This window comes from Lynx canadensis, chromosome B4 (assembly GCF_007474595.2).
Source record: "Lynx canadensis isolate LIC74 chromosome B4, mLynCan4.pri.v2, whole genome shotgun sequence".
NCBI lineage: Eukaryota > Metazoa > Chordata > Mammalia > Carnivora > Felidae > Lynx > Lynx canadensis.
In genome coordinates this window covers 90725652-90751859 of record NC_044309.1, presented here as the reverse complement: position 1 = coordinate 90751859, position 26208 = coordinate 90725652, and the positions used below count along the sequence as shown (strand labels likewise).

The window sequence follows — 26208 nt, the reverse complement described above, 5'->3', positions numbered from 1 at the left end:
ATTCGATGACCTTGTTTTTGCAAGTTTTCTTTTTTTTTAATGTTTATTAGTTTTTTAGAGAGAGTGCTAGAGTGTGATCAGGGGAGGGACAGAGAGAGAGGGAGACACAGAATTAGAAGCAGGATCCAGGCTCTGAGCTGTCAGCACAGAGCCTGACGCGGGGCTCGAACCCACGCACCGTGGGGTCATGACCTGAGCCGAAGTTGTACACTTAACCGACTGAGCCACCCAGGTGCCCCTGTTTCTGTACGTTTTCTTAAGGCCCAATGGTAATTGGGCACTCAGAGCTTTTCCACATTTGTTCCTACTTAATAACAAGCATCTAAAAATGACTGGATAGCAATTAATAAATGTTTTCAAAGTATTTCATATCTTTTTTTAAAAATTTTATTTATTTATTTTGAGAGAGGGAGAGAGAGAGGGAGAATCTCAAGTGGGCTCTTCGCTGTCAGTGCAGAGCCTGACATCAGGCTTGAACTCACGAAACTGTGAGATCATGACCTGTACCGAAATCAAGAGTTGAACACTTAGCCGGCTGAGAGCCACCCAGGCGCCCCAAAGTATTTTACATCCTAATAGACACAGCAAATAGTGAATATGATCTTAATAATGTTGAAACAATTTTTAAAATACAATTTGATTCTTTCAATTTTGTTTTTATTTCTGCTATTATATATTTTAATATACAAGATCTCCTTTTTAGTCTCTGAATATCCTATATTCCTTTTTAAAAGAGTAAATTCCTATTCTTATGTCATGAATGCTTGATTTTTCTTAGGATATCAGTGACTATCTGACATTGTTTTCTTATAGCACAGTCATTTACTCTACTTTTTTTTTCCTCTTCGTTGGATTGGACCCCTCTCTTTTACATAAGAAGATGTGCTCAAATGCCTGGTGATCCATATTGTCTGCTCATATTTAATATTTGAGCTATAAAAAGATGATTGGAACTTTGTGCATATGGGAGGGGCTTGGAGCATGTGGATTGTTAGCCGGCGGGGTGGTTTGTTTGAGGATTGTCCCCTTAGGCCAATCATATGACCTAGAAAAGACTCTTCCAAACTTCTGCCTAGATATCAGGATTCTGGAAGCACCATGGGAAAGAAGGCTTAGTGGTTTCAACGTAAAGAATGTCACTTTCCACTTAATCGTTATTTTCAGCATGATACCTTTGCCTTCGACTTAGCCTGATAGCCTCCAGTCTGAATGCCCTCCATGTCCCGCTCCAAAGAGAAGGAGTCTCCTGGCTTCTGCTGGGGTAGAAGAAGGGCAGTTGACCAACTGCATGGAGTGGGATAGAGGCGTCTGGGGAGGAGTTCGCTATTTCTCAAGCAGACTTCCAACAGATCCTTCTGTTTTCAGTCCATCTTCACCCCTGCAACCAGAGATATTGTACCATAAATATTCGAAACTTTGTGAGTCCCCAGTGTAATTCAAGCTGCTTGTCAGTATTCCTAGTTGTTGGCTTCAGATGTAGCTCTTGAGTCTGCTAAATGCATTTCCATTCGCCCATTAGCCTGTTAGCTTTCAAAGTGTTGTTGTTTTCTCTCTCTTTCTCTTTATACCTGTCGGTATACACTTAAAAATTTTTTTTAATGTTTATTTATTATTGAGAGACAGAGAGAGACAGAGCATGAGCATGGGAGGGGCGGAGAGGGAGGGAGACACAGAATCCGAAGCAGGCTCCAGGTTCTGAGCTGTCAGCACAGAGCCCGACGCGGGGCTGGAACTCACAAACCACAAGATCATGACCTGAGCTGAAGCTGGACACTTAACCAACTGAGCCACCCAGGCGCCCCCCCCCCCCCCCCCTTTAAAATTTTTTCTTGGCTGTTGCTTTTATTGAGTTTGGGGAGAGAGCAGAGGCTATTGCCATCTTTAACCAGAAGCCTACTTTACTTTTCCAGATAAAGTTTATTCTGCTTCAACCCAATGGCCTGTTTAAATGGCCATGGACTTGTTCTCGCTTAGGAGCGTTCTTCATGCTATATGATCAGGACTCCTAGTTTTAGGTAAAAACAAAAGACAGGAGTTGGCAGGAGCCGTGGAGACCTCCATCTTTACCATCACCCACTGTGCTGCCCAGTGCCATTGTTTTGTGCTAGTCTCTGCCCTCTGTCTCTTCAGCCCAGTGCTCTGGCCAAGCTTAGCGATGCCTCTCCTAGTAATCCTCCCCGGAGCTCAGAATCAACATCTCACAGCTCTCTCTTTATATAAAGGGTTGCTACTCCTGCTACTTTGTCCTCCATCTGTTACCCAGTCTCAGACTCCCCTAACAGTTCAACTCCGTCGCTTTCACCTCAAGGTCTACCCAGTTTTCACCTCAAGGACTATCCAGTTTAATCTTCAATGTATGTAATCTACACAAGTTATTACTTACTCCACATCCTGAGTGAGGGCTGGTGGTAGTAATGATGGGGGGTAGATGTCGGTGTAGATGGGCTTCTCTTCTCCCACTTCTTGCTTATTCCACTGGGCTTTTAATTTACTGAATCCTCTCCTCTGTCTTATCCGGGCTTGAAACACTGACTCTATGTGAAGAGAGGCGCTCTGAGACTGGGGCCGTCCGTGGTCCTCTGTGGTTGAAGTCCATTTCTATCACTGGGTCAGGGAAGAAATGGGAAAATCAATCAATCTGTCACCAAGTGTTAATGAGCTTTCAGTTTCCCACTGCACCACATCACCATCCTCTCCATCACTCTGGTACCTCATCACTTGCTGGTTTTCACTGCAGGTATGGGGTAGGGTGTAGGATTAAGCCTCTGTACCGATGAGAATTAGAGCAAGTATGTTTTGAGGTCCCATTTGAGGGGAATCTGCTCTGCTCATACCCATACCTTATAGCTTGTTTCTCAGCCCTCCAGCCTTATAGATGGTGCAATCTCATCTTCACAGGTAGAAAAACAAGGCTGATGACAATTGTGGGTATTGGTATATTGAAACTTTAATGCGGTTAAATATATATGTTTATTTACATTGGCGATTCTTTTTTCAACGTTTTTTTTTTGTTTGTTTGTTTATTTTTGGCACAGAGAGAGACAGAGCATGAACGGGGGGAGGGGCAGAGAGAGAGGGAGACACAGAATCGGAAACAGGCTCCAGGCTCCGAGCCATCAGCCCAGAGCCTGACGCGGGGCTCGAACTCACGGACCGCGAGATCGTGACCTGGCTGAAGTCGGACGCTTAATCGACTGCGCCACCCAGGCGCCCCTACATTGGCAATTCTTAATTGAATGAGATAAATCACCTGAGAGATTTATTTATTTATTTATTTATTTATTTATTCAGACCATCTCTTTTCCAATTCTAGTATAACTTCCAAGGGCTATGGTCTCCAGATGGAAAAATCTGCCATAAAAGGTCACTGTTATTGATGAAGTACATTATATCCCTCAGGTTTTTTAGGTTAGAAAAATCTTGAGAGCCACTAATTGTAAGTGACTCACTTACTGAGGTTTGAGATGATAGTGTCCTCTTAGTTGAGAACCACTGGGTTTTGAAAATACATGGAGAAAGTGTACTCATTTAAGTTTTCAGAACTTCCAATTAAAATAACCTTGTAGTACGAAATTGGTAAATTATAAAATTTACAAATATGTATTGCAAATACAATAAAGCTGAGTAAATTTCGGTGCAGATTAGTAGAATTTCTTAGGAAACTATGATACCGTATCATCAAGAAACTTAGGGCAATAATTCCGCCATTAACTATCATTTAAACAAAATTTTTTAAATGTTTATTCATGTTTTTGAGAGCCAGAGAGCCTGAGCATGAGTGGGGGAGGGGCAGAGAGAGAGGAAGACACAGAATCCCAAGCAGGCTCCAGGCTCTGAGCTGTCAGTACAGAGCCCCATGCGGGGCTCGAACTCACAAACCGTGAGATCATGACCTGAGCCAAAGGGAGATGCTTAGTGGGCTGAGCCTCTAGGCACCCCTTAACTATCACGTTAGTGGTGTTTGCTGTGTGCCATATATTGTTTTTTTTTTTTAATTTTTTTTAACATTTATTTATTTTTGAGACAGAGAGAGACAGAGCATGAACGGGGGAGGGGCCGAGAGAGAGGGAGACACAGAATCGGAAGCAGGCTCCAGACTGTGAGCTGTCAGCACAGAGCCCGATGCGGGGCTCGAACCCACGGACCATGAGATTGTGACCTGAGCCGAAGTTGTACACTTAACCGACTGAGCCACCCAGGCGCCCTATGTGCCATATATTGTGCTAAATACTTTATGTAAATGATTCCATATGATCCTCTCAACATCCCTAAAACACTAGGTATCTTCATGCCTATTTAACAGGTAAGAAAGGGAAATCCAGAAAGGCTGAGTCGCGTGTCTCAGATCACATACTAAGTGATCGAGCTGGGATTTGAACTCCGGGATCCCTGACTTCAAATCCCATGTTTTTAACCCTCTTTGCATATTTAATCTTTCTGTCACGGTAATGTTACTCTAGGAAGTATCACCTAAGGATGCAGTTCTTAAAAAAACAAAGAAAAAGTGGCCCCCCGGGTGGCTCAGTCGGTTAAGCGACTGACTTCGGCTCAGGTCATGATCTCATGGTTTGTGGGTTCGAACCTCACGTCGGACTCTGTGCTGACAGCTCCGAGCCTGGAGACTGCTTCGGGTTCTGTGTCTCCCTCTCTCTCTGCCCCTCCCCTGCTCGTGCTCTGTCTCTCTCTCTCAAAAATAAACATTAGAACAAGAAACAAAAACAAGAAATTAAAAACAAGAAACAAAAAAACAACAAAAAAGCCCCACTACCTAGACACAGATAGATGTGTATTGCAGTGGATTGTATTTAGCAAAAATTGGAAACTACCTACATCTGTCATAATAAGAGAGTGGCTGAGGAAACCATAAGAGATTTGCTCCATGCAATATCATGCAATCACTGAACCAGATTATTAGGTTATTTTGAAAACACATAGGAAATATTTATAATTATATAACTTTAAAAAGACTGAATGCAAAATGTTCACCATCAAGATTTCGACCATGATAATATATGCATACAAGCAAAGACCTAAGGTTACAAAACAAGAAGACAGTTTTCAGGCATGGGATTAGGTTTATCCCCCCCCCACCCCAAATAAGACAATTTCTTGTTATTGAATTAGCCACAAACCAGTTTTAGCTTTTCTGCCTCATCCAGCAGAAATGCATAAAAATGGCAGTGACATAAAATAAACTCTTGTTCATAATTATTGCACAGATGTATTTCTTTGGGAAATATAAGAACTCCAAGATTTCACAGGTTTGGTATTTGTGTTTTCATCTGTATAGCTCCCTCACAAGATTTTGGCTTTGGGAGCAAGGGGAGTCCGATCTCTGTAGCGGACTTCTGTTTCAGTTTCCCACACTCAACATGTATTCCCCCCCCTTATCTTGATAACAAGCACCTCCATTCTTACTCCAGGTAGGTGGTGGGGAACTGGTTTCAGGGACTGGCAAGTTGTCCAGACCCAACCAATCAGAACACGGCATCACCTCCGTCATTGTGAATACCGCAACTGGGGACGTGGGACCCAATGAGACCTATAAGCCTCAATTTCAGAATTTTAACCAAAGCAGCTTTAAGAGAAAAATCTCCCATTCCGCTGGGGTGGTAGAAAAGACGGAGATGTAAGCTTGGCGTGCCGGCAGCTGTCTTGCCACCAAGAGGGAAGAATTTGCACAAGAATAGAGATAACTCTGAGGAAAAGAGTCAAAAGATAGAACAAATCCTAATGATATCATCAGAGTTCCTGGACTCCTGTGTGTCTGATAATTGAAGACTCTTCACTTGTATACACCAGTTGAATGGCTTTTCTTTTTCTTGAACTGATTTGAGTTTCTGTCTTTTGCACCTCAGAGATTATACAATATCATTCATCACATTTCCTTTCAGGGAAAAAGGGGAAAGTGCAAGATGGGGAAAGGTGGAGCAGAGGCTTGAGGCTAGGGTGTAATCATGACGTTGGAAAGGTGTATTGGGGCCACATTCTGGAATGGTTTGAAGGTCAAGCTATGGCTAGGGTATCTAGCATCAAAGGGCCAATGCGATGTCTCAGAGGCTTAGCCTTTCAATCAGGTTCACCGCAAAGAACCCCTGGGAAGCCAGTGACCTGCGGCTATTAACCTAAGAGAGCTTTCTCAGAACCAAAGTTTACCAGGTTGCCAATAGTTTTGGTTCTTTTGGAACTTGCCCTACATTTGAATTAAATGGTAAATCAAGTAACCACTAATATGCTGAATTGAAGGTCATCCTTCTGAAGATCTTAGCTTAATAGGTCTTGGGCAGACAGTAAAAGAATGGCAGTCCATTACAACCCAACCTCAGCGGAAGCAAAGGAGGGGCTTCCATGTGGCAAAAGCAGGAGTGGAAGACAATCCCTCAAGGCAGGGAAATCGGAAGGGAAAACTTTCCCACCTGGGGTACGCTGTGTTACACCATTTACTCAACATTTAGAGAAATTCAGTTTCTTTTTCTCGAAGGCAGATTAGTTTTGTCCTTCTACACTATGGCTTTTGTCTTTTCTGTTTTCCTTTTCAAATTTTTGTTTAAATTGTAGTTAGTTGACATACGGTGCCATATTGGCTTCAGGTAATTTTGTCTTTTTTGGATGCAGTGACTGGATACTACTGGCAAGAGGGGTACTTAATTAAAAATAGCTCAAATATCTTAGAAAGAATGTCAACGCATTCACCATTAAAATAATTTTTTTTAATGTTTATTTCTTATTGAGAAAGAGAGACAGGGCATGAGCACGGGATGGGGAGAGAGAGAAGGAGAGAGAAGGGGAGACACAGAATCCGAAGCAGGCTCCAGGCTCTGAGCTGTCAGCACAGAGCCTGACGCAGAGCTCGAACCTACAAACCGCGAGATCATGACCTGAGCTGAAGTCGGACGCTCAACCAACTGAGCCACCCAGGCGCCCCACACCGTTTAAATTTAAACCCAAGAGGTATTCAATATTGGCTTCAACTCATCAATAAGGCGTTTTCTCCCTTTGCTCTAACCCCCCAAGTCGTGTTTCCTCTGATTCCTCTGTGAGCGTATCTACAGAGTAAAATCCTGGAAGTGAAATTGTTGTGTCCGAAAATAGGCATGGCAGTTCCAACAGTAATGTTTTATTTTTACTTTTGTCCTTTAGAAACCATCTGTGTGATTGGGTGAGTTAATTAAATGATCTGAATTTGACTTTCTCTGTCAGAAACCCTGACTTTTTCTAAGAAAGATCCAAGGCAGTAATAATAATAGTGAGAGTACAAACTTTGAAATCCATTTTTTTTTCTAGAGGACAAATTAGAAACATTATGAAAGTATTTCTGATATTTAAAAAATATATATCACTTAAGGACAGTTGATTGGGATTTTAGTAAAATAAATCAGAAAGAATTCTGTAACCATATGTTAGCTGGGGAAGAAAGAGGTCATGAGGTGAGACCTTCCTGGTTTATGCCTCCTCTCTCCAATGCCAGGACTATGTGGGAGGATCGTGTTGATATTAATGGCCAGATATATGTTTGTGTGGGAAGAAAGAAATGCTTGGAGCATTATTATCAGTTTCAGAAGTTTTGTGTTGTTCTCCTTTGCAACTAGCATTGATACATGTAGATCCCATAATAAAATTTTCCTTTTTTTTTTTTTTTTTTGATGAAAAGCCTAACTAATGATTTGCATTACTAGATGGAAACATAACCTCAATGCCAGGATCGTGTTTCTAGTTAGGGAGGCAGGGGCTCCTAAATCTTTATTTCAGATCTCAATTATGAGGTTAAATTGCAAGTTTGATAGTGTCTAATCCATAATTAGTACTCACGAAGTATTTGTTAAAAGAATGAATGGGTGTATTAATTACAGAGTGCATTGCAATGTATCTTTTCATTAAAAACAACTTGTATCACTTTGAAGAAAATATTCCTTGTCATTGCTTTTGTGTTCTCAATTAGAAAGAAAGATAACCTCCATGATCAAGTAGGAAAACTTACAGAATTTCTGGGTTCAACTTCTTTTTCAAAAATAGCAGAAGATACCTCAGCTGTTTTTTGAATGAAATATTATTATACTTCCATTTTCAAGGAGAACAAAGTATCTTTGGCATGGCCAAGTAAGGGAAGGAAGAGCCTTGATCTAGCAGGGGAAGGTGGAATTGGATGGAGTCCCCTCTGTCCACCTTTCCCTCATCCGTGGATCTGATTTGTGGGTCACTTTGGAGAATGGTTTCGTGGTACCAAGATGGGAAGAGATGAGAAGAATTAGAAGTAATAGCCACTTGATGATAAGCCATGTGAAGACCTTCACATGGTTCAAGGTGTGAGCCATCCATTTCTTTCTTTCTTTCTTTTTCTTTCTTTCTTTCTTTCTTTCTTTTCTTTGTTTCTTTCTTTTCTTTCTTTTTCTTTCTCTTTTTCTTTCTCTTTTTCTTTCTTTCTTTCTTCTTTCTTTCTTTCCTTTCTTTCTTTCTTCTTTCTTTCTTTCTTTCTTTCTTTCTTTCTTGTCATTTCTGAAGTAGAAGTACAAATGGAATTCTAACATGTAAATGCAGAAATCCGCGCAGGGGGGGAAATGTGTTGTGACTGAATGACAGGACAACAACAGCAACAACCGGGCTCAGAAGTCACATATGTGCGAGCTTCACATTTTACAAGTTGTGTGACTTTAGGCAAACAGGTTTCTCATCTTTGCAACAAGGCAATGCTAAGAGACTGAAGTAAGATAAGACAGTTTGCAAATCCTAACATCTTCTCTTTCCGCTACCATTGAATACTTTCCCGTGTTCAAGGATCCAGGAAAGGAATGGATTTTTATGTAGTGGTGCCTCTTATGTTAGAATTTGTAGTTTGTTGATCAACAAAATATAGATTCAGGGAACCAATCCTTAGGACTAGAGAGGTTGTCTATACATTTATTTATAGACTAACTTATTTCTTAAAATGGGACTTAAGAAAACTTCTCGTTTAGTTTTAATGTTTCTCACCTGTAAAGTGAAGGTGTTGGTATGATGGGAACTTCCAGCTTGCCTTTGACTCTCTAAGAGGAAGCTGACAGCTGGTCACGTTTGAATGCTGGTACAAGACAGATTACAACTTTGGTTTATTTTTTCTCCTGGTCTTGAGCCCTCTTTGAAGGACCCCTATTCTGTATCCCCACTCTCTTCTCTCGGTAAGACATTTACTCCTAGTGTATCTTTGGACTATCTGCAAACTCCTGAAAACACGGGAGCTGCAGAAACGTAGCTCTAGGATTTAGAGACAATAAGTTGCCACATCATTGGGGCAAGTCACAACTTAAGTCAAAAAAGTAGAAAAACTTGATTTCATTAAATGTAAACAAATATTTTATTTTTATTTATTTTTTTGCCTTGGTGTTGGAAATGAAATCTAAAGAAAGACTGCAAGGCTGGTAAAATGTTAGGATTTTTTTTTTAATGTTTATTTATTCTTGAGAGAGAGAGAGAGAGAGAGCGCGTGCACGCGAGCGCGCGTAAGTGGGGGAGGGGCAGAGAGAGAGAGGGAGAAGTGGGGGAGACACAGAATCCGAAGCAGGCTCCAGGCTCGGAGCTGTCAGCACAGAGCCCCACGCAGAGTCCAACGCAGGGCTCGAACGCAGGGCTCGAACTCACAAGCCGTGAGATCATGACCTGAGCGGAAGTCAGACACTTAACCAACTGAGCCACCTAGGCGTCCCTGTTGGGACTTATTTTTAAGGCAAAATATACTGTGGTCTCCTTAAAGTGCAGCAAAGAGCTAAATTCCTACCCACCGGATGTAGAGACAGCACTGTTGGCAAAGGGAAAGTAAAGTCTCTGGGCCCAAGAGAACCACAAAATGCAGGGACTGGGATTCCCCACCCTGCACTGATTTCCTCCTTCTTCTCTATTCTTAGGCTGTAACTGTCTCTAACCGGCTGGCTACTTATGTTCTTTCTTCACCAAATTCCCTGAGGAAATGGTCCTGCGGAATGACTTGTAGCGAAGGTGTTCCACGGAGAAAAGAGAAATCTTGGAGGCAGGCCCAGCAGCTCAAGAGTGAATCCACTTCCCTCAGCACACACACCTCATCCCTCTTTGGATACGGTCCCTCAACTATTAATCTGAGCTTCTGCCGTGGGTTCTAGGGACAGAAAGATAAAGTGCTGGAAAATTCACCACGACTTGGTAGGGTTGAGACTCATGATCCTTAACTGTCCCCCTGAGTGTAACCACACAGTTGTCCTGTGGAGGAGAAAGTAATCAGGGCAAGCCACTCACAGAAGATCAGGATGGTGACACCGTGAGAAAGGGATACACTAGAAAGCTGCAGATTGGCGTAGGTTAAAGCGAACATGGCAACGTGGGGAAATCCATGTATGGGGTGCTTACCTTGAGCCAAGGGCATGGATTATTTTATTTAATTCTCGTAACAACCCTGTGGGGTAGGTTGCCACTCCCATTTTACAGAATAGGAAACTGAGGCTTAGAGGTTGAGGATGACCTTGCTAGTAGGTGGTGGAGTCTGGGTCTGGTCATCAGACCCTTACCTCATCATCAACGTGAACGTTTCCCATCTGCCCACTTTGAACAGTCCCTCAGAGATACACTCCCTCCGTTTCCATCCCCTTCACACCTCCCCGTGGTGCTGGGCAGCTGTCCGTGTCCCTACCACTCCCTCCTTCTTATTTCTACTTAACCTGACCATGTGGCCAGGTTCACCACCAGCCTCATTAGATTCCGTCTGAGGGACTCAATTTCCCGTTGCCCTTGCCATTGACCTGTACTCCCTGGTTCCACAACCATCAAATCCCCACCCAGATCAACCTTCACGTACTGTCTTCTCAGTGCACCTGTTAAGAAAAACCACAAGCCAGTGTTTGTTGCTGGTGTTCTCTTTTGTTGTGTACAGTATTTTTTGGTCACTCATGATTATTCAGCATTACCAAACCCATCGATTGTCGATTCTGGTTTTTATCATATGCTTCACGGAAGCTTTTCTAAGTCGCCTGGAACTCAAATATTTATTGTATTCATTCCCATTCCTACTTTCCTCTGAGATGTACTGAATCCTTGAAGGTTACCAATGACCTTCTTCTAATAATCAAGTCATGTGCCATTTTCTCATGTCTGGCCTCTGCAGCCGACCGTCTGGCATACCACCTCTCCTTTTTGAGAATGTTAGTTTTGTAAACACTCTATACCTTGTCGATGGAGGCAATGCATCTATCGCTGTGTATTTTTTCCTGGGAAGCAGTATTACGTTTCCAACTGCATGCTAGAAGTCTTCACCTGGATTCAGCACAAGCCCCTGAACTTAACATATAAAAAGCAAAACTAATCATTTTCCCATGGAAACTAAGCCCTTCTCCTGAGTTCTTTTCTTTTCTTTTTTTCTTTTCTTTTCTTTTCTTTTTTTCTTTTCTTTTTTTTCTTTTCTTTTTTTTTTTTTTTTTCTTTTCTTTTCTTTTCTTTTCTTTTCTTTCTTTTCTCTCTTTTCTTTTTTACCCCTTCCCTTCCCTTCTCTTCCTTTCCTTTCCTTTTGCTTTTTTTTTTTTTTTTTTTTTTAAATCTGGTTTCCATCCTGGAGATCTCCTTTCACATCCCCAGGGCAAACTTGAAGTTCTGTGCAATCAGTCTTCTCCATTTCCTCTGACACCACCTCTGAGCACCTCTTCAACACCTTGGTTAGACCTGCAATTACCTTAATCTGGACTCCAGGCTTCAGCTCTATCATATCAGCATCCTAACGCACATGTCTCATCTTAATAGTCTCCCCGCTGAAAACAAAAATAAAATCTTTCAGGGGCACCTGGGTGGCTCAGGTCCTTATCTTACGGTTTGTGCGTTTGAGTCCCATATCAGGCTCTACGCTGCCAGTGTGGAGCCTACTTGGGATTCTGTCTGGCCCCCCCTCCACTCCTGCTCTCTTTCTCTCTCAAAAGAAGTAAATAAACTTTGGGGCGCCTGGGTGGCGCAGTCGGTTAAGCGTCCGACTTCAGCCAGGTCACGATCTCGCGGTCCGTGAGTTCGAGCCCCGCGTCGGGCTCTGGGCTGATGGCTCCGAGCCTGGAGCCTGTTTCCGATTCTGTGTCTCCCTCTCTCTCTCTGCCCCTCCCCCGTTCATGCTCTGTCTCTCTCTGTCCCAAAAATAAATAAACGTTGAAAAAAAAAATTAAAAAAAAAAAAGAAGTAAATAAACTTAAAACGTTTTAAGAAAAGGTTTAAAAAAATCTTTCACTGCCAGCTGTTAATTGCTGGAGTAAGGACTGTTATCTCAGGGTCCTCCAAAATAGATTTCCAAGTAGCCTTTTCTTGCGTTTCCTGCTCTTCCCTAACTTATTCCTCTACTTCAAGAAACGTCTTTACATAGCTCCAGGAAATTATGTTTTCCCACTTGTGAGGCTTTGCTTTTAAGGTTCCTTCCCTGTAAAATGTCTCCCATTGACACTCTGACCTATAGAAAGGCATTCTTTCTTCCAGGACGACCACAGGTAACATTTCTCCACGAAAATCTTTCCCGAACCTTCCAATTTGATGGGGTTCTTTTTCCCTCTTATGTATTTATTTTAAAAATAATTTATGGCATATAGTGGGAGTTCACCCTTGAGGGTAAGTTTGTCCTTTTTTATTTTTATTTTTTTGAGGGTAAGTTTGTCTTATTCATCTTTGTACACTTAGCACATGTGTGATGGTCTGCTAATGAATAGCTCTCATGAAGAACTGAGTTGAGTGTGCTTTGCTTACCGCTACCGCAGATATGGGGAGATATGATGCATGGCTCCTCCTCTGATGAAGCTTAGAGACATATCGATGAGAACAGATATGCAGAATTAATGAGTTATCCGTGGAGAGCCTTTGATTAGCGCTACCGACAGTAAATACCGAGTGAGTTGGACATAAGTTCTTGGTGGAATGCGCTTCGTCTGGCAATAGACTCGAATTTAGTCTTCAAGAAAGGGTAAGAGTCGAATTGATGCCCCGGGGGTGGTGGGTAAAGATATTCTAGTCTGGGCCTGGGAGGGAGAGCTTTATTCTGCCGCTCTGTCATCTCAACCCACTGGTCCTGGTTCTGTTCTGTGAGGCTCCTAAGTCTGTTTGCTCTTCAAATTTCAGTTCTTCCTTTCTCTCCTTCCTTCCCTCCCTCCCTCCCTTCCCGCAACCCTACACCTATCTCCTGTTCTTTTTCTCTTCCCTCCCTCCCTCCCTCCCTTCTTCTCTCCCTCCCTCCCGTCCCACAACCCCACACCTACCTCCTGTTCTTCTTCTCTTCCCTCCCTCTCTCCCTTCCTTTCTTTCTTTTTGGTTACACATCCCCAGTTTCTTTAGGCCTGTCCCTCATATGACAGCATTTCTAGACCCTTCATCCTTTCTGGTGGTCTCTTCAGACCTACTACACTTAGATGAGGCTCCTCGTTTAAATGCAGCTCCAGAACTGGATACACTACATCACAGACGGCATTTCCAGGTCAGAGAGCGGTGGGATTCTAACTCTACCTCTCTGTCCTGAGTTTGTACTTCCATTAGAGCAGTCTAATAGCACATCGACCGCTGGCTCTTAGGGACAAATGAACACGTGAACATTCCTGCCCCTTCGCGTACCTCGAACACTTTTAAACGGAGGTTCTCCACATGCTTTTACGAGCACTAATTAATTAAGCATCGCCACACCTCGGTGAGGACTAGGGACTCACTGCTTCCAGTGCGGAACTGTGGGCTCCGTCTACGTGGAATGCTAACCGCTATGCCCAGCAATGCCGTGAGATGGAGGGCCGAGACCATTGCAGTCAATGGAAACTGCAGGGGGAATTTTAGGGAGGCAGAATGTAATTACTTTAGTTGGACTCGGGCCAGGATTCTGGAGTTAACACAACTGCTCTTAGAAAGTCTGCATAAGATCTCTGGTGACCACAAATGGCTAGGTCTGTGGTTTTAGGTTTCATCCAAAAGGTAAACAGCTCAGTGCACAGTGCCCCCAACACCACGCAGGGCATCGATTCACACGGACCCGGAGAGGAGAGGCCACCTACTGAAAGAGAAACACCATTTCCTGAAGCACCTACTTGTTCCTGGGAGGTCTCTGATCCTCGCCCCAAAGCAGACCAGCCCTTACTCAGCTAGTAAGAACTGACAGGCTCACCAGCACAAAGTGGTAGGGCTGCCGGACTCAATGATGTGCTTGTCATTTTCCCCCGTGTTGTCCAAGATTCCAGCAACAAAACAGTAGGGAACTCCCCATACACATTTTTGCTCAAAACACATTCGTTTCTCCTCTCTGTAAAGTTCCTGGATCCCACAGTCCAAGTTAAACACAACTGGAATTTCCCTATAAGTCAAAAACAATATTAATTCTGAGCCCACATATTTTTCTTCTTGTAGGGTATGTACACATTTACACACAGCACATGTTGCAATCTGCAAATGGTAGAAAGCTCTGGAGGAAAAAACAAAAAAGGGAGAAATGCAAGGGAACATATTTTTAACAAGAGAGCGGAGGAGATTTGGTGGGGTGTCTGACCCGGCAATGAGAATTTTCCTCTGTGGTCTGTCGCAGGAAGAGCAGAGTCTGGCATCCCGCCGTGGGCAGACGGTTGGAGGTTTCTCTACCGCACAAATCTTCAATGAGGGTTGCTTCTCGGTGGGAAGCAAAGAGATTCTTGTAGAATATGAGCGCGGCACACAGCTGAACTCATGTGTCCCTGACTCAGGCTGTACGGGAGACACCGAAGTCTCAAGTCTCAAGATTACCATAGTCATCTTTTTCAAATTAAAATGGCAATGTAAAGTTTTGTAAATGTTAGTTCTTCTAATTGACAGTGGCTTGTGTCATGAAAATAAAGGCACTAATATTTTCTCTTGGTTTCTTTTCTATCACTGAAAGTTCACTTTTCACTAACTCAGACAAGGTCTTCATTTTTATGAAGACCCATGCTGACCCCTGAAAATCTGATTTTTTTTTTTCAGTTAATGTTTGTGCCCATCTGGTTTGAATTTAGCATTCTTATGAGTCATTTCACTGTGATAGGAACACTCTGCTATAGAAAACTTCTGTTAATATTTTAACATTTTAAATCAAACACCACAGAGAACATTACCTAAGCCTCCATGCAATTATGGAAAACCGTGCCCTCTATTTGTTCATGGTTCCTGCCTTCACGTTTATTTTCTTTAAATTGAACATCGTACATGGTAAATAAGTGCCTACCCCATATGTGCGTTCAAATACTTCACCAGCTTGGGCCAACATATCCCCTTGCAGCTCAAGAGCCTTTCGGAGGCAGCGTTTGCCCGAGGAAGGATGAATAATTCTCTAGGAAGTCCAATGGTCTTCTCACGGCTGACGCTTAACCTGTTTAAAAGAGCTTGGTTTATTTTCCGATCAACATTGACTTTATAACTTACATTTTTACTACCCAAATTTCCTGATTTTGAAGCTTGAACTCATTTTCCTTTTACCGCTGGGCAACATTTCTCAAGGTAGTCTTTAAGGCGAAGTGAAGGAGGAAAAAAAATGCCAGGAATCTCTTTAAGAAAATACAGCAGTGTCTCCTCTACCTTCTTCGGCAAATGGATGGTTCCCAGGGAAGCTAGATTTGGTTGTGTACTTAGTCAGAAAATTGAATCTGCACATGGGGTGGACATAATTTAACTTAAAAAAATAAAAAGAGGATTTTGAAGTATTATTTGTCTATATTAAAAGTGAAGTGAGCACGCCTTAACAAGCCAACCCATTTTGTCCTTTATTTGTTGTATTTAAAATATTTCATCTTGATTTGGGAAGAAAAAAAAACAGCAGTGGTTTAAATCAAGTGTTTCAGTAAGGAGCAGGCCGTTTTTAAGGTATGTATGAGTTCCACACTTCAACAAAGATACAAATGAACTCCAGCCCTGAATGAATAATAGGGTTTCACTCCCCTGTTCCCCCATTAACGTTTCTTGAGTTTATTTCCTAATCTGCAGGACTAAAGCTTAACAAAACAAAGCGCCTTACCTGGGCTCTGGGCACCAATTTCTTAAGATAACTTCATCCTAATTCTCATTACATTTTAGTTCACTGATGGCGCTTGGAGAGGCTTAAATCAAAATGGGAAAAATAATAACCGTTGACTCACAGAGGTGGGGCCCAGTTACTTAGTCTTTGTTCAGGCAAAACATGTGTTGGAGGCTATGAAAGCTTTGCAAAATCCAAAAATGGGGATTTTAGCTGCCACATGCCCTAACTGCAGATCCCAGGCTAGGCATGACGAATACGTTTGTACTTCCCATTAGCCATATTGTTGTGACTGAATAAAAAATGTAGTCTTTTTCACACAATTTAATTAGAAGTACCAGATGTGGTGTTGTATGACTGATGTCAAAATACGACACTTTTATGTAAACACTTTAACTTAATCAATCAAGTAAATAGCGCTCACTATTTTAAGGCATTTCAAATCTGCTTGGTACAAATACATTATTTTTGTGTTATGCTAAAGAGATCACGGCCAGCTGCAGCATCATTAAGAGATTAGGGGAATAAAGTTAGATTTTACTATATTATTTTTCAAGGGCCGGCCTTTACAATTTCCTCCTCTGGGAAAGACGGGAAGAAGACAGGGTTAGAAAATCCTTTAATTTCGTGGTGCCAAACAAAGTTCCCCCTGAAGAAAAGCGCGTGTTCCACCCCCAACAAATATTATTATTAAATGTATCTTCGCATTTCCAACGCTTCGGGGGGGGGCGGGGATGGGGGTAGGAGGTGGAGCGTTTCTCTGGGGTTCCGCATGGGAGCACAGCCATTAGTTCCCAAGCACCTTTCCCTGGCCTGCCTGGGTTGAATCCTTGGTGAAGTTCAGGTTGCCCTGGATCACAAAGGTCAATGGAACTTCATCAGTAAAAGTCGTGCGCTGCCCAGAGAGTCCCCCTTTGAAGAGCAAAAGCTTCGGGGGAAATCTCAAACTAAGTGATGCGAGAAGCTCAGGGTCTCAACTTCGAAGTGAGCTACGGTCGTCCGGTGGAAAAGACTGCATTTTTAAAAAATTTTTTTAACGTTTATTTATTTTTGAGACAGAGAGAGAGCATGAACAGCGGAGGGTCAGAGAGAGGGAGACAGAATCCGAAACAGGCTCCAGGCTCTGAGCTGTCAGCACAGAGCCCGACGCGGGGCTCGAACTCACCGACCGAGAGATCATGACCTGAGCTAAGTCGGCCGCTTAACCGGCTGAGCCACCCAGGCGCCCCAAAGACTGCATTTTTAAGAAGATGCAGAGAAGGAATGGATTTTAGGCTTCCTCGGGGCAAGAGCGGCTCAGCAGGGTGACTGAATGCGCTTTTCTCATAAACTGGGTTCTCCCTCGGCCCTGCTTCCCCAGTCCTCTTTTTCTTCCCTTCCAACAGGACGTTTGTGACAAGAAGAGGCATCATTCTGGAGAGAGAGTGGTTGGGAGAAGCAGTGTGGACATCTCGCTAATGTTCTAGAATATTCTGGGAACGGAATATTCTGCGGAACAGTTCTTCCACGTTGGGCCACTCACACTACGGTTTACGAAAATTCGGTGCTTCCTGAAGTGGGGCGACTTGGTAGCTCGGCTTCATGTCTCGTGGAAACTGAGGGAGGCCGAATGAAAGAAAATGAGACTGTCACCCAGCAGCCTCTAACTTTTCCCGCTTTGCGAACTATGGACGGAGAAGAATTCTGCCAAAGGGAGAACTTGATCTGTCTCTGTAATTTATATGTATTTATATATTTAAAATGTTTCATTTATACGTATGATATATATTTTTTTTCCTTTCCTTTCAGGTAACATTTATTTAGTTTGCTCGCATCAAAACGTGTTTTGTTTGGTTCGGGCAAGGAGATGGCTTTAAAACTCAAAACGGAACGAAAGATGAGCTTTACCAGCACCTAGGTTGTCAGAATTCACTTTTAAAAGCGAGTCAAGAACCGTGAATGGTTCTGCGCAGAGAGGTGGGCAAGATTAAATTCCTGTCTGGCCTCTTGAAAAAGGTTTGAGATTGTTGAAAAGCTTGTGTGTGCCGGGAGGCCCTTACACCGTTTCCGTGCCAAATCGGAACTGGTTTAGTCGGAGTGGTCTCCGGGGATTCAAAATTGGGAAAATGCTGAGGAACCGGTGACCGAGTTTTCTATGAACTTCTAAGAATGCCCTTAGCAACTCTTAGCTCTCTGCTGCACCACCCGTATCATGAGAGCACACGGACGCGTCTGCTCAGACTTTTCCTTGGGTCCCAGGATAGTGGAGGCTCTCCTGCCCCCCCTCGGCCCTCCTGCTACCCTCCCCCTCCCATCCAGGTTTCCTGTACTTTATCAAGGGCGACTTACTTTACTGATCTTACTTAGGTTGCAGGCATTACCTGGGAGAAAACAATAAGTGAGGAAACCGAATGAACTTGCAAAGAAGAGGTGTGGGCTTTGTCTTCCTACTGGATTGATTTTCTGGACCACACAGCATGAATGCAATCAGTTGGTGGGTCTGCATTTTATGCCACTTAAGCTGGGTGAGCGGGTTGTTGTGTACTTTGAAAAGCTACGGGAGTCCGGCCGGCACACGGATAGTTTCGCTGTACGAATCCCCAAGTGTCAGAAGCCCTGAAGGGATTTATTTTCTTCGTTCTCTCCATTTCCCTCTTCATATTCTTTTTTCTTTCTTTCTTTCTAAGGCATCTCTGTTTACTTTGGCAGATGTTTAAGTCTAAGTTAAAGGTGGGTGGAGGCATTCAGGGAAGGAAGTGTGTGGGGGGAAGAAAATGGCAATGCGGTGGGGCCGGCTGCCACCCTGGTTTGCTTTGCTGGAAGACCTGAATAAGCATCAGACCAGTGTTTTGGAAGAAGTTCTTCTGCAGGAATCTCGTTCTGTCTCTCTCGTGCTGATTGTGCGTGGTGGGAGAGGGGGCAGACAGGCCTGAGATCTTCTGGTTCACTCATGAGCACTTCAGAGGTTGCTCCCAGAGCAAACGGTTCCAAAGAATCTCCTACACCAAGGCCAGTGGCCCGGCTGTTTAGGGTTGGAATAAATTCCTTGGTCTGTCTTGTAGTGTCCTCTTTTCTAGTGCTCAGCTTACATGGCAGTTTCTAGAAACTACTGCTCTGTTGCCAACCAATGAAGTGTTAATTATTGAATAATTAAAATCAGTATCTATACTGCATCCAGCTCCTTCCTGCCTCAGGGTCTTTACACATGCTGTCCTAGGCTGTCCCAGGATGTTCTCCCTGCTTGGGACATTCTTACCTGTTACCCCCAGCAAACTTCCATTCATTTTACACGTTTTCTATTCGGGTCTCAGCTTAAAAACGTCGTTAGTGACATCTTCGTTGTCCCCTTGCGGGCTGGGCAAGTACCACGGCTCCATCCCTCACAGATGATGCATCTGTCCCTCGTAGCGTGTATCTTGATGGTAATTTGCTAGCTATTTGGGCAATTATTTGTTTCACATTAAGGCTTCGATGCTGGACTATGAGATCCTGGGAGCAAGACTGTGTCTGGCTCACCACCGTATCCCCAGAGCCCGTCCTGTGATAGATGCTCCATGCTTATTTACAGAATGAATGAACCAGCAGGTGAAGGTTGCTGCTCACTGGTGCTGCTGGAGGAGGGAGGCAGTTGCTACCATTTATCGGAGACCAATAAACTATTAGCTCCAGACAAAACAGCAGCAATAATGATCGTAGTTATTCAGAACAGTTAAAAGTCAGTTTCAGCATATTTCACGGGAAATCTGATTTCAAACAAAGATAACGAGGAGGAGGGTGTGTGGTGGTCGCTGTATTTCTCTGCAGTATGCAGTAATGCTTCTTCCCAATTGCGTTAGGCAATCTTCGTAATTTTCCAAGTTTCTCACCCATTGTCTTGGTGTCCTTTCCCTTCAGTCCTGGTAATATGTGCACGTTTAGTGAATTTGCATGCTGGGAAAGTAGACTCCTACTTTGAAATGCTTTCACTTCACTTTTTTCCTTCAAGCACATATTGGGTCTTGATTACGGAAGTCACAAGTTGCCAGCAGGTGACATCGGGTAAAATGCTTCACCTCTGTGCCTCAGGTCGCTTAAATGTAGCAGAGCGTTCTTGGGATTAAATGAGATGATACTTGTAGGAAAGCGTTGAGCACAGTGCCTGGCATACAGTGAGTTTTTGATTGATGTTAGTGATTATCACTAACAATGTTAGTGACTGTCATTATTTTTCTATGTCAGGAACCATGTGACACAGGTCGTCCGAACTTAAAAAGAGGTGATTTTCTCTCTCGTGAGTTCATGGCTTGTGAATAACTGGCACAGACATGCTTGAGAGTGTATTTCCCTTTCTACAACCGGCCAAGTTGACAAAATGGCCGTCAATGAGAGTTTCTCCCTGCACTCACTGGGCGTGATGGCCCACAGCTCTTCAAGTGTTCTGGCAAAGCTGAAGGATGTTAATGGTGCCCCACTTCCGGGGGCATTCCCACACCCTGCACCCTCCAGGCCACCCCCACCCCCACCCCCCGCCACGCAATGGGCTAGTGTCACGTGGAGTCCACAGAGTCCTCTACTCCATACCCCCGGGGCATTTGAAGGGCAGGGCATGGTGGTAGTGTGTTGGCCATCGGCTGTCGTGCTTGGATTATATTGAGCCTGGGTGCTGCTGGATACGTGGTTGAAGGTTCAGAGAAAATTGTTCACAATCTGTGAAGCATGTGAATTATATTCCTGTGACATTTAAAAAATTCTTGGCAGAGGGAGAAGTGTTGAGTGAAAGGTAATAATCCACTGTTACCTTCCCCTTTATTTGACTGCTGTAATAGCTGTTGGAAAGGCCTTTGAGAAATCTGTTGAATGAGACTCGTCATTGTGCTTCCCATTCGTTAGATAAGCCTCCTTATTCTTCGTACCGTTTCCCACTGGTGGTGTGCAATTAAAAATACCTTTTACATCGACATGCCATTGATGTTCAGTCCCCAAGAGATTCACTTCTTAACACAATGGGTTCTAAGTGGAATTGAGGACAAGCTTTGGCCATTACTTTTATAGGTGAAAATGTTTCACAAGTGACTGCTGTTTCTTTAAAAATGCTATCTCAGCCCTGTGGGAAACTGGTGTTTGTTTTTGGCAAAGTTTGGATGATAATATAGAAGTCTCCAGTCCTATTTCCTGGAGATTTTCGCCCGGATGTAAGAGAAAAGAAAATTCCAAAGCTGCGTAACTTAGCACCATGAGTGCATTTGCGTATAATTTCTAATTTTTCTGAAACAATGTTTACAATACAGTTTGGCAGTTGTTCTTTTGTTTTCTTTTAAGATTTTATTTTTAAGTTATCGCTATACCTAATGTGGGGCTAGAACTCACAATCCTGAGATCAAGAGCCACATACTCCACCTACTGACCAACCAGGCCCCCTAATTTTTCTTCCTTGTTGATTTCTCATTCGTAGCTTCACACTGACTGTATTTGTGAATATAGTTAATACGGACAATTTACTCTGTACTGAGTATTGCTCTAAGAGCTTTACATGGATTAGCTTTATGTATGCCTTACAACAATCTTGGGATAGAGTAGCAGTATTGTGCTTCTCTAGAGGGAAGGAAACAGAAGCAGAAAAGAACTAAAAGAAGTCAGCTAAGGTGAGCTAGTAAGTAGGGGAGCTGGGATTTGAACCCAAGCAGTCTGGCCAGGGTGATGCTCCATTGCCATTTAAGTCTTAGTCTGTGCAAAGCGAACCACGGGGAGGGCCTATATAGCTCAAACCCAATGACCGTGGAAGTTATGGAAGAAACTTGCAAGGCAACCCGTAGCCTCTGGGTCTCGATGCTGGAGAACAATGTGCACGTGGGCCCTTCACTGGAGGACATTCATTACTTTCCTTTTTAAAGTATGGAACCCCTAAGGATCAATTCAATCTTTATGACCAAAAGGTTGTTTACAGAATAAAATAATAAGAAAACTTTCTTTTCAGTGGTGATTCCATTGAAGAAAATTATCCCTTGGTTGTATTTAAAACATACAGTCTCTTTTTGGGCTTACAGATATGGACCCTATAAATAACACCAGACAGTTGCATGCTTCTTTCTCCTTTGTTCTGCTTGGCATTATTTTAAAATATGATGTGTCTGAAACTTTGTTTTCAATATGAAATACTGCCTCTAAGAGGACACATAAGAATAAAGGCGATTTCTGTGATGAGTCCACTCAGGCTGAGCCTGGAATTAGCCAGTTCTATCATTCGTCTTTCCCTGTTTGTTTGCCTTCTCATGTTTGTTTTAATGAATTCAATTTTGTATACTCCTCTTTGGTCCAGTGGGATCGAGTGTGAGACATAGACTGAGTTTATTGACTTCAACATCTGTTTTCAGAAATCTCAGCACTTCTCACCTTAAGTTGGAAGCTGCTGAGTTCTACCCCAAGAACGAGGTACACTTTGAGCAGTTAGGGTGAAGAGTTTACCAGGCCCTCTTAAACGTTCATACCTTTTATGCCTTCCTGAACAGAGCTCTGGGGATGGAGCAATGTGGTCTCGGCTATTAAAGATAGTGGCCAGGAACACCTGGTCACAATAAATATAGGCTCCTTCTTTCAGCCTTCGCTGTGGTCTTAAAATGAATCTACAAATTTTAAAATTTGTCATTTCCAGGATTATGATAATCCTAGGTAATGAGACATTTTCACAAGTCCCACATTGTAAATCTGATGCTTGCCTATTTAGAAGGCCATATCCAAAGGAGATGGAATTTTGTTAATTGTAGTTTCCTGGATTTGGCTCGTACCAACACCAGATAGACTTAAAAATCAAGAATATTCACAAGATATCTAATTATAAAATCATTAAAGCAAACGAATTCATTGAGTGCTATTTTAAGAAATTGTCCACCACACTGAAAGTAGTTGAGCAAATTCCTGTAGCGTAGAAATAAATTTGGGCAAAGCCTAAATATTTGCGGGCTTCAGTGAGTCTAAAATCTTTTTTCAAATAATAACATTTATTGGTATGTTTCTAATTATAAAAGTTATTCATGCTTATTTTAGAAAACTTGAAGGGAAAAAAGAAGAAAACAAAACCATCTTCAATCTCACTCATGCCTGAAATCTTGACATCCAAGAAAAAAACAATTGTATATTCCACTGAGGATCCTTTTTCAAAGCAACTATATTTTGATTTTAATATGCACTTGAATTTAAAATACAAACAAGAAGATATCTGGTAACAGCACCAATTACAATGGCTCTGTACCCTGTTTTCTAATGGTAGGGCACCCCAATTTAAGATACACTTTTCCTCACTCTTTTTCTTAGTTACTTCATTCAATGATGAAAGTAACATTTAATTATGGGAAATTTGGAGGACATAAAACAAAAATCACTCTCAATTAGCCCTACTTCTTCTCTAGATATGCACTGATATTGATATATTTTCACTCAGTCCTAAAGCTTTTCTTTCTCAGCTCAGCAGGTGCTTTCTTAGGGATGGATTGGCATAGGTATGCTTAGAAAGGCAGGCAAATTTGACAATGTCAGGCCATGAACCAGGGTCAAGAACTGTGTAAGGGAGGAGTTTCCGATAACTGTGCTCTCTGGGTAGAAATTTGTGGGTCGAGTGTCTAGGAAGGGAAATGAAAATGATCTGTTCCATAAAAGCAAATTCAAATGTATTGGGTGCCGAATGATCTGTCAATCCACAGCTCAGATTTGCTAACAGCGACTCTTGATAGGGAAAAGTGGCGCCAGGTCCTTATTCCAACGTGTGCTCCACCACGATGTGGTTATTTCCCTATCAACTTGGGAGAATAACCAACCCAGCAAATAGAATTGAGCACGTAGTAGGTCCTGGATAAATGCTTATTGAGCACAACTGAAGAGATAAAACTTACCGTCTGGAATGCAACCTCACTTAAGAATACCAAATTGTTTTTGTGAACGACCTATACCTGAACTTAGTAAGAGGATGTATCTTGTAAGTGAATGTGGACATAACTTAATATGCACTGAGTGGGGTGGCGATAACTGTTGAAAAAGAGGACATATGAAGACTGGGAAGAATTATTCATTCAACAAACCATTATTCTTATCTCAGTAAATATCTGTAAATATATATCTCTAAGTGCATAGGTACAAATAAAATTTTCTACAAAAATGTCATGGGCTGTGGTGCCGATGGTCCTATTTTTAGAAAAAAATAAGAGGAGCGGAAAATGTGAAAAATAGACAATGTCAGAGACCAAGAAATATGCACAAGAAATAGAAAAACAGCGGCGCCTGGGTGGTTCAGTGGGTTAAGCATCTGACTTCGGCTCAGGTCACGATCTCGTGGTTTGTGGATTCAAGCCCTGTGTCAGGCTCTGTGCTGACAGCTCAGAGCCTGGAGCCTGCTTAAGATTCTTTGTCTTCCTTCTCTCTCTGCCCCTCCCTTGCTTGTGCTCTGTCTCTCTCTGTCCCTCAAGAGTAAATAAATGTTAAAACCAAAAAAGAAATCGAAAACCATAATGAGAAAAATGTTACATTTGTACATTAGCAGGAATCTTATTTTTGCTTTCACGAATTTTACAGTTGCATTGATTTGACACAACCAATTTCATTAGCATCTCATTTTGGCTTAGGACTTGAAACGATATGCAAATAACCTATCTAAAATAAGGGCCAGTAACCCACATGTTTGGAGAATTTTTTTTTTTTATTCCTTGGAAAATTCCTTTAGTGTTTGGAAAGTGTCAGTTGTGGATACTGTCTACTCAGCAGAGAAAAAAGAATCAGTGAACGTTCCTCTGCTTTCACAGATGCTCATCACAATCTCTGAGGTTCCGAGACTCAGAGGGTCCGTATTTCTGGAAGGGTGGCCCATACACCACCTCTGGCAGAATCACCTAGGGGATGATTAACATGCGGATTCCTGGGTCCCAATCCCGATCTCGTGGAAGAGAATATTTACGTACGGGGCCCCAGAAATCCAGGTGACATTTATGTACACCAGAGTTTGGAAACCTGGTGTAGGGTAAATGGTTGGAGGTTTTTGTTTCAAGATGTAGGTCAGCCAAGAAGAGAAGGGATGAACTTCATCGGTTCTCTCACCAATAGGGGTCACTCACTCTTTAGTCTTAAACTTGGTTCTAAGTGGCTAAGAGACAGTTAACAAAATCCACATGGGTAGGGTGAACTGGTATTCGACAGAGGAGAAAACTAGAGGTCTCTTCTCCAATGGAGAAATCAATTTTTTGGGCATCATAGTAATGATAGTAATGATAAATGCCATCTTTTGATTACTTCTTTCTGGTTCAGCACTTTTCACGTGCAGCTGTAAGTGCTCCCATTCGATCGGTCCCAGTAACTTCATGAGATTGACACATCTTTGTTTTGTTGATGAGGTCTCTGAGGCTCAGAGGTTACATTTCCTGGACTGAGCCTTCTTTCTAGTAAGTTATGGAGATTTCTGATTCAGAAACTGGGGCTTAGCCTCCCAAACCACAGTATTTCCACAACTTTCATGAGCCTCAGCTTTGAGGGCAACTCCCACAGAAAGCTTTAATGGAAGCAGTTTCCCCCTCTTTTATGCCTTCCTTGGATCCAGCTTGAGCAGTTGGGGTCACACGTGCCATGTTGGGACCCAGTAGCCCTGTCAAAAGCTACAAGCAGAGAGAACTCAACACAATTATCATTCCCTATTGCTTTCCAGATTCGGAGGTTTGCTATTCTTGCTCAAATCATGACATGGAGTGAGATCTAAATGCCCACCGTGGGTCAAGATACATTGCTAAGTTAAAAATTTGTAGGGGCGCCTGGGTGGTTCAGTCAGTTAAGCGTCCGACTTCGGCTCCGGTCATGATCTTGATGCTCGTGGGTTTGAGCCTCACGTTGGGCTCTGTGCTGACAGTTCAGAGCCTGGAGTCGGCTTCGGATTCTGTGTCTCCCTCTCTCTCTGCCCCACCCCTGCTCATGCTCTGTCTCTGGCTCTCTCCGAATAAATAAATAAATATTAAAAAAAAAAAAAAAAAACTTTGTTAAGAGTGCTAAGAATTTTCTGCTTCTTGATCTGGGCACTTGTTCAATGATTAAATCCAACCGGTGAAAATTCAGCAAACTGTACACTCATGAACTACGCCCTTTCCTATTTGTACATTACACATCGTTAACAAAAAATAAAGCTGTAGTCTTACTTTGAATTATGTAACTTACCTGCTGAAACTCACCTCCTCTCTGCCATCTTCCCTTGGTCCCTACTCCCCCTTTCACTTCCAAGTCAACACACAGTTTCTGGTGAGAAAATGGTAAGGCAATTGCTCCGACAACTGCATGTA

The 26208-nt window shown here is 42.7% G+C and overlaps 1 long non-coding RNA gene across 1 annotated transcript; it reads right to left on the bottom strand.

The window, feature by feature from the left end:
• Positions 1–536: 536 nt before the first annotated feature.
• On the bottom strand, positions 537–26208 carry LOC116738207. Its single transcript, XR_004343890.1, has 4 exons — positions 26087–26208; positions 15164–15307; positions 2384–2604; positions 537–1378 (listed from the first exon to the last, which is right to left on the bottom strand). It is a non-coding gene; the product is annotated as an uncharacterized LOC116738207 (long non-coding RNA).